Source organism: Ixodes scapularis, unplaced genomic scaffold (genome assembly GCF_016920785.2).
Source record: "Ixodes scapularis isolate PalLabHiFi unplaced genomic scaffold, ASM1692078v2 PGA_scaffold2__306_contigs__length_199485367, whole genome shotgun sequence".
Taxonomy (NCBI): domain Eukaryota; kingdom Metazoa; phylum Arthropoda; class Arachnida; order Ixodida; family Ixodidae; genus Ixodes; species Ixodes scapularis.
In genome coordinates this window covers 164,299,887-164,307,879 of record NW_024609857.1, presented here as the reverse complement: position 1 = coordinate 164,307,879, position 7,993 = coordinate 164,299,887, and the positions used below count along the sequence as shown (strand labels likewise).

The 7,993-nt window shown below is 45.3% G+C and overlaps 1 pseudogene; it reads left to right on the top strand.

The window, feature by feature from the left end:
• Nucleotides 1-5,022: 5,022 nt before the first annotated feature.
• LOC115309770 lies at nucleotides 5,023-5,970 on the top strand (annotated as a pseudogene).
• Nucleotides 5,971-7,993: the final 2,023 nt, after the last annotated feature.

The window sequence follows — 7,993 nt, the reverse complement described above, 5'->3', positions numbered from 1 at the left end:
TGCCTCAAAGCAAAGGGAGGGACGATACTTGTCTTATTTTGAAAAGCCCTCTCAAACTTGATTTCTTCAACCGAGTCGAGAGCTGGATGGAGAGGGACTGATCTTACTCGGAGTGAATACATAAACCCCAAGACGAAACGTCTTTTCTCTAGAGAATATTCATTAGCCTCTGCATAGAGGCTGGCAATTGGAGAAGTGCGGAAATCACCGGTGGCTAGCCGTCGCCCCTAATTATGAATGGGATCCAACATCTTCAATGCTGGAGCTTTGGCTGAACTATACACAAAACTGCCATGATCGAGTCGGGAGCGTACTACCGCACGATAAATGCGGAAGAGTCGATCAGAGCCCCAAGATTGATGGGACGACACTTTGAGAATGCTGAGTGATTTGATGCATTTTGACTTTAATTGCTTAATGTGCGAAACAAACGATAACTTTGAATCTAAGAGAAGACCTAGAAAGGTGTGTTCACTTTTCGCCGCGATAGGAAGTCCATAGATGGTTTAGGAGGGTTCTAGAAAAAATTCTCACCGACGAGAAAAGCATACACAGACAGTTTTTTCTGTAAACACTTAAAACCATTTGTATTAGCCCAGCTTGTCAAATTATTGGTGCACTTGAACCCTCCTCTCACAGATAGAAAGATTGCATGATGATACGGAAACCAGGAGGTCATCAACGTAGATAAAATACTGAACTGAACGAGGTATTACAAGAGCAATGGAGTTCATGTTTATAATAAAAAGGGTGACGCTGAGTACACCACCCTGGGGAACTCCGTGCTCTCGCAAAAAAATCTCGAGAGAAGGTGGTACCCAGCTTTGCACGAAATGAACGGCACTCTAGACAACTTTTAATGGCGCCAAGCATGCGCCTACGGATACCAATGTCGACTGGGCGCTTTGGAACACTGCAGGATCCTGCAGTGTTCCAAAGCGCCAGGCAGTATCATAAGCATTCTCCAGATAAAAAAACACAGAAAGACCTAGCTATTTTTTTCACAAGCGCCTCTCTCACGGCTGTCTCAAAACGAACCAAGTGGTCTACTGTGAATCGGGAAGATCTAAAGCCGCACTGGTATCTGTCTAGACTGTTGTTATTTTTAAGATAATGCATAAGCCTTCTGTTGATCATTCTTTCAAGAGTCTTTGATAAACAACTCGTCGAAGCTATAGGCCTGTAGCTAGATGCACATGAAGGATTCTTTCCTGGCTTTAGTAAGGGAACCACAAAGGCAACCTTCCAAGCAAACGAAAAATGGATTTCAGACGAAATTTTATTTAAAAGGCTAAGAAGGATGAAGATGTTGCAGCATAATTTAATGGACTCCGTCTGGGTCGGGTGTAGTCTTTTTAGGGCAGTGACGAACCACTTCTTCACTGAAGTGGAGCAAAAAAGCGGCCCAAAACCAATCGTCAGCGTCATCGCTACCGCAGCGCGACTTTGTTTTGCGCGGCGAAACACTAAGTTGATAAAATATTAAAGACACATTTTCGGTGTTTAATATAATTTACTTTAAATCAGAGTATTATTTATTCATAATAAATTAGTTTACAATTGTTCAGTTGGGTGGATTTTTTAGTTAGCGTTTAATATGTATTATGTTGTCCACACTCGTTGCGATCTCTACAATGTCGCTATTACGGGTGTTTACTCCGTCGGCCGAAGTTCGCAGCCGTGATGCGCCTCGTGTTTGCATTGTTTGCGTTTGTCAGTGTGCCTGCATTTCCGTAGCTCCCGTCAAAATTTAACTTTGCAATCGTTTAACGATTCGTGGTCTTAAGTTTTCTCACGTATCCGAATGCAGAATGGTTTGTACTGGTTAAAACCAATTGTGCCGTTCTGTGAGTTTTGTCGTCGAGGGTCCGCCGGGCGCGTTCAAGGCTCCGTTCGTTAGGACGATGAGCCTGCCGCATGTAAAGAGACGCTGCTCGGTAGCGCGATGTCCAAGTGATGACTGCACCGCTGGCATCACACTTCGTCGTTTTCCTGTGGACTCTGCAAGGTGAAACTTGTAGCAGCTGTGTCCGCTGCAACTATGTGTGATGTCCTGATGTCCATTGTCCGGTGATGTCTGGTAAGCCCTTGACCTCTTCTATGGGGCCTCGTGCATATCATGCATGCTCATTTAGTAAGAGGCACCCGTTGATCGAGCGTTTTTGAGCACAGTCTTCGTTTTAAGCTGCGCGAGACGAAACTAATCTCAGATGTTAGTGGCAGATTTGCGTGGCCTCTGCTGCACGGCTGCGTGACCACAAAAACCTAATAAGAAACAATGACTGAACATTTCAGTTTTAACAAACTTTCATATTATGGTGTGAATAACACTAAAACATCCTTTCTGCTTGAAACGTGGTTGGTGTCGTCCTTCTAACATGCTGGCGACTATCAGGCCTACTTGCTGTGGATGTGCTCGGGAATCTCGTAGTGTAATCGTCTGCGTTGTGAACCTACCTAACCTCACGGGCGCAGAGGTGTGCTCCGTGCCCATGCCGTTCGCTGGACCCAGACGGAAAACCAGGTACAATGATGCCACCAGTTTATCGCTAACATTATTGTTTAATCTTGTTTCTTTCTTAAATGTCCACTGAAGGCATTTCGGCCTGTTCAGTTTAGCCAAGGGTATGTAAAGTAATACACTGCTTCACATTCAGGCGGAGGGTCTGGGTTCAGTTCTGCCGGGACACAAGCCTACAGAACAAGACACCACAGCAGCTGCGCGAACGGGCGGTATGCTCCGGGCACTTCAAGCCCTCTGCATTTCTTTATCGAGGAAGGCTGCGTCGTGATGTAATACCAGCATATTTGACCACTGAAGGTGAGCACGAAATCTTGTTTTCATTATTACTGACAACATAAGCTTATTCAGAAGGTATTTTGCATGCAGATAAAAAGAACTGTTCCAGAGTACATAACGCGTGTGCCTAACTTTGCAAAGGAACTTTGCATAGGTGCCGAAGATGTCCAGAGCAGCAGCCCTGGCCAATTGATCAGCGAGGGCGAGCCCACACCGGCCAGCAGCAGTAGCATCGGTGCGCCCACATCATCACGGTGTCACACGCAAGGCACTACGGAACAAGGTAAAAGCAATTGCATATTGGCAGAGAAGTGTTGCAGGCTATGTTTCTTAATTTCGGACCCTCGCGTAGTAGCCATCCTTTCAATGATAGAGTGTGTTCCCAGTACTTTTGCTTTCTTGGGAAACATGCAAAGCATGTATGACCATGTTTTTAATCTAGCTTGTCACATGCCGCAGGAACATCCTGAAACAATGCAATGACTGATATTTTTGACAGATTTTTTGTTTGCCTCGTCATTGCTTTGCAGATGTGGGAAGCAGTCTCACGGCTGTGACCTGTAGCTCGAAGACTAGCACTTCAATCAGATTTCATGGTAAGTTTTGATAGTGTGCATTGTTTAGGACAGTTTTGAAGATTACTTTGTTGCGTAGTACTTGACCAGCTATAGCTGGTTCAGCTTCTTGCAACCACTCTGTCACTTTGTCTCCTTTGTTTTGTTTTTTGTAGTGGATCACACATATCCGATGGATGGACATGGTCTTCCTTCTGGAGAAAACGATGTGTGGGCACCCGAACCTTCCCCTACCGATTATGACGCTTCGGTGATTTTGAGTTCTGCAATTTCTCACATAACGTAGGTATCTGTTATGATGCACAAAGCTTACTTGTACTTCCACATTTTCTACAGTGGAGGTGCATTGCTACTTTCATTGTTTCTCGAAGCGTTTCATAATTGCTTTTGCTTTCCCCTTGGAGGGTCCTGTGCCACCCGTACCGAGGGAAAGGGAAGATGGACGTGTTGAGGGCCAAACTTCGACAGCTTCGGAAGCACAACAATAGACTCCAGCAACAACTGCAGCGACCGCGTCATATGCTGGCTGTCACTGAGATAGTTGAAAGTGTACGTAGCCTTGTGTCTCCAGCCGTTGCTTCCCTTGTGGAAGCTCAGCTGAAGATGAGCAATGCAAGCAGGTTCGGCAGGCGGTGGTGCAGCCAGAACAAAGCCTTTGCATTGGGCTTGTACTTTCACAGCCCTAAGGGTTACCGTTACTGTAGGCAATTGTTGAGGCTCCCATCCGTTAGGTCGTCACAGCTTTGGCTTCAGCGTGTTCCCTTGAGGGTTGGTTTTTACCCAGAAGTTTTCGAACTTGTCAAAAGACATGCAGCTTCTTTTTCACCAGAATACAAGCCATGTATCATTGTCTTCGACGAGACGCACGTCACGAAAGAGCACTCGTACAACTTATCTGTGGACAGGTTTGAAGGGCTCGAGGAAAGTAGCACTGGAAGAGGCCATAACCTCGCAAGAAAAGCTCTTGTGTTTATGGCTAAAGGCATTCACACGGCATGGAAGCAGCCACTTGGCTATTCTTTTTTTTGCTCATGGGGGAATACCTGCCCACATCTTGCGAGACCACTTTTTCCACGGTGGCTCCGAGGTGAGAGCGCCGGCCTACAGATATCCAGGTGGCGGGTACGAATCCTGACCGAGGTGCCCGCAATATGACAGAGGCTTATTGCGGAGAAGGCGCCGTGTAACCGAGCTTTCGGTTGCACGTCAAAAGATCCCCTGGTGGTAGAAATTAATCCTCAGTCCTCCGCTGGGGCGTGCCAGGTGCCCGTCGTAGGTTTGGCACGTAAAACCCCCGAATTTGACTTTGACCACTTTTTCCAGTGCCACAATTTGCTCGTGAAAGCTGGTCTGGAGCCAGCAGCTGTCTTATGTGACCAAGGGAATCAAAGTGTTGCTCGTTTTAATGGCCTAGTTACCCCTGAGACGCCCTACAAAACTGTGAACGAGAAGCCACTTTTTTCTATTTGACGTTTCGCATCATCTGAGGTGCTAGCGAAATATGTTCTTCGAGTACAATTTTCAAGTTGGGGACCATACGTTAAAACCCCTTTCCTCAGGGAAGCCTACGAAAAAGACAAACAGATTGAAATCCGATCCATGCCCAGGCTCAATGAAAAGCATTTTAATTTGACTTTTGCCTCCAAGATGTCAGTGAAGCTAGCAGCACAAATATTCAGCAATCACTGTGCTGCTGCAATGTTCGCCATGGAAACTTTTCAGCAACTGCCAGTTGAAGCTAACCACACGGCCCGGTTCATTGAAAGAATGGATCGCCTTTTCGATAGCTTGAACAGCTCACAGACACACGGAAAGAGTGCATATGTGTCTGCAATGCACGAAGGCTCTGTTCACAAAGAGTGTCTGAGGGAATGCCTTCTCATGTTCGAAAGCCTTAACGTTCTTGGGTGCCCACGGCAGCCTGCTTGCATTCGCGGTTTCTGCTTGACCATTCGGTCTGTGATGCTGATTTGTGAGCACCTGACGTCTAAGTATGGTTTGAGATACCTTGTGACTCGCCATCTTAACCAAGATGAACTTGAAAACACATTCTCCGTAATAAGGTCGAAGTCTGGTGCGAACACCAATTCCTCTCACCGGCAGTTTCAGGCAGCCTTCAGGCATCTCCTAGTTAGCAACTTATTTAAACTGTCTGACAAGAGCAACTGCGAATAGGACATGGCCACTCTTTTAGCGGTTCTTCCCGTTGGTCTCTCAGTTCCCTTACCTTTACTTAGTCTAGGAAGCTCCCTTCCACAATGTGCAGCTGACCTCACATCCTGTAGTTATCCCTCTTTGTTATCACTTAACAGCATGGTTTACTTTGCTGGATTGCTGGTAACAAGGTTTGTCAAGTTCCATACATGTCAAAACGTGACTCAGCAGTGTGAATTGCGAATCAAGAATGATACTTTTTCTGATCTGAGCCTAGTGTCGTTGTATCTGTGTGTGAAAGAAACGGCTGAAGGAGACTTTGGAAGCCTCCGAGTCCCTTCACCTTGCTTTGTTTTCTTTGTTCAAGATTGTGTGAAGGTTTTTGTGGCGTCAGTTGACAGTCTGGTTTTGAAAGAAGGCGTTGTGCATCACTCTTCATGAGGAGGTCGAAAAGCTGCTGGCTCTCTGCAGTGAGGATGTCTATAATGATTTATTTGCTTTGTTTGCAAGGGTGCGACTTCATTGGTTTGCCCGTAAAAAGAATACTGAGCCTCTTGATGCAACTGTGAGACGCAAAACAAAGCAGCAAGTCCAGAGGCTGTGCAGATGAGACAACACTTGCGTTATGCCCACAAGAATTTCCCACAAGAATGTTGACCGTTACTTCGGTTCAGAGAGTACATAGTGGCCTGCGCTGCCTAGTGAAGTGTCGGGCAACGTTATTTAGTGCAGCGGCATCAACGTTCAGTCATCGGGCTTTGTTGCACACTGCCGTTGCACTTTCACTTATGATTCTTACTGACTTGAAACTTTTTTATGGTTTGCATAATACTACCCTGTCCTTTCAGTATAATCCGAATTACTTGAAAATTTAGGTTTTCCAGATTGGTAGACACCCTACACACACTGTGCATCCCTGTGCATTATTGAAGAGTGTGTGAGACAAGCGTTGGGGGTTTCGATGTGTACCTGTGCAGTGTGACGACTTGAAATATAAATCTGGATTAATGTTTGGTTGTTTGATGAATACAAAAGCAGATCAAACTGCGATGAAAGGTGAATTAGTGAGTCAGTATGGTGCTAACAATTTGCAACAGAGCAAATTCATACCTTTCTTCTAATGTTGTGGCAGTTTCTTGCGTACTTGCGCTCACATAGACAGTCAAGCTGTGGAGCACAGTATGCTTGTGGCGAGCGCATGTACTATAACGAAAGGCCTAAATTTTCAATCTCTTGAAGCAGTAATTCATGTGGACATTCAAGTGCAAATGACATGCATGGCCCCGCACTTCCACCTGTGATTGATATGGTTATATCTAGTTACGAGCTCTCAAAGTGGACAGTGCAAAATAAATGCGTAAACGTGCCTCCTGTTGAGAGTATTAAGCAAGATTATTAAGTGCGTGCATAGAGTTGTCCAAACCTCCTTTCACTATGTTTTCAACACCATACCTCTATCTTTAAGTGTCCTGTGGTGGTGTTCTAAGTTTGTATATATTAAACTTTGTAAACCAAGCTTGTGCCGTTTTGTCTTTCTTGCCAAACAAGCCATAGTTACAATAATAAATATGTCTTCATAGGCGTACTGTAACACCCTGCTTAGTTGAAAAGGATAGCAACTTATTGGTGGTTCCCAGAACTGATAAAAAAAAAAAACTGGTTGCGTGAAGCAATTGAGGTATGAAGGACGGTACTTGCGCAGGCTTGTAGAACATCTAAAAAAAAAGCATTTCAATTTCGCGCCTCCGGTGAAAATCATTTAAATTTTGCGCCAAAAACAATCGTGACGTCACAATCATAAGGAAATTGCGTCATTTCGTGTTTCTTTTTAATAAAGCGTCACTTCCTGCACGCCACAGGCGAGCACGTTTAATGGCAATGCCGCGCATCTCACAGATGGCGCTGCGCCCCATGAGCCGCCATCTTTGCGCCTGTGGACTTCTATGAAAGCTTCGCTACCGTCTATACATATACCTTGGACCAGCGTGCGAAATCCTAGCCCCAAGCGATAAAAATGGGAAATAATCTCAAACGCAGACTCTTATAAAGAGAGGGGCTGCGCATTAGATTATGTTTTTTTCTTTCTACAGCACTCTTGGCATCGGTGTTGTTCTTGGAGCTGCGTGAATACGCACCTCTGACATTCTTGCACTACGATATGAGCAGAGGTTTCTAAAAAAAATAGAGCATTGCAAAAAGCGAAGCCTCCTTGCTGTGTCATGGCGTCAGCATAAACTAACATAGCGGCGCTCATAGAACAGAGCAGACACTGCTCGGTTGCCTGGGTGTCATGAGATACATGGAGAGTGGTAAGCAGGTAGCCGCACACTTTATCTAATCAATGAAGCATCGTGTTTACAGCTCCATTCAAAAGATTCACTATTTATTTATTTATTTTCTGATTGGCATCGTCAGCCTCGTCGAGGCTGTAGCCCCAGTGGAATCTCAACACAAAAACATAATG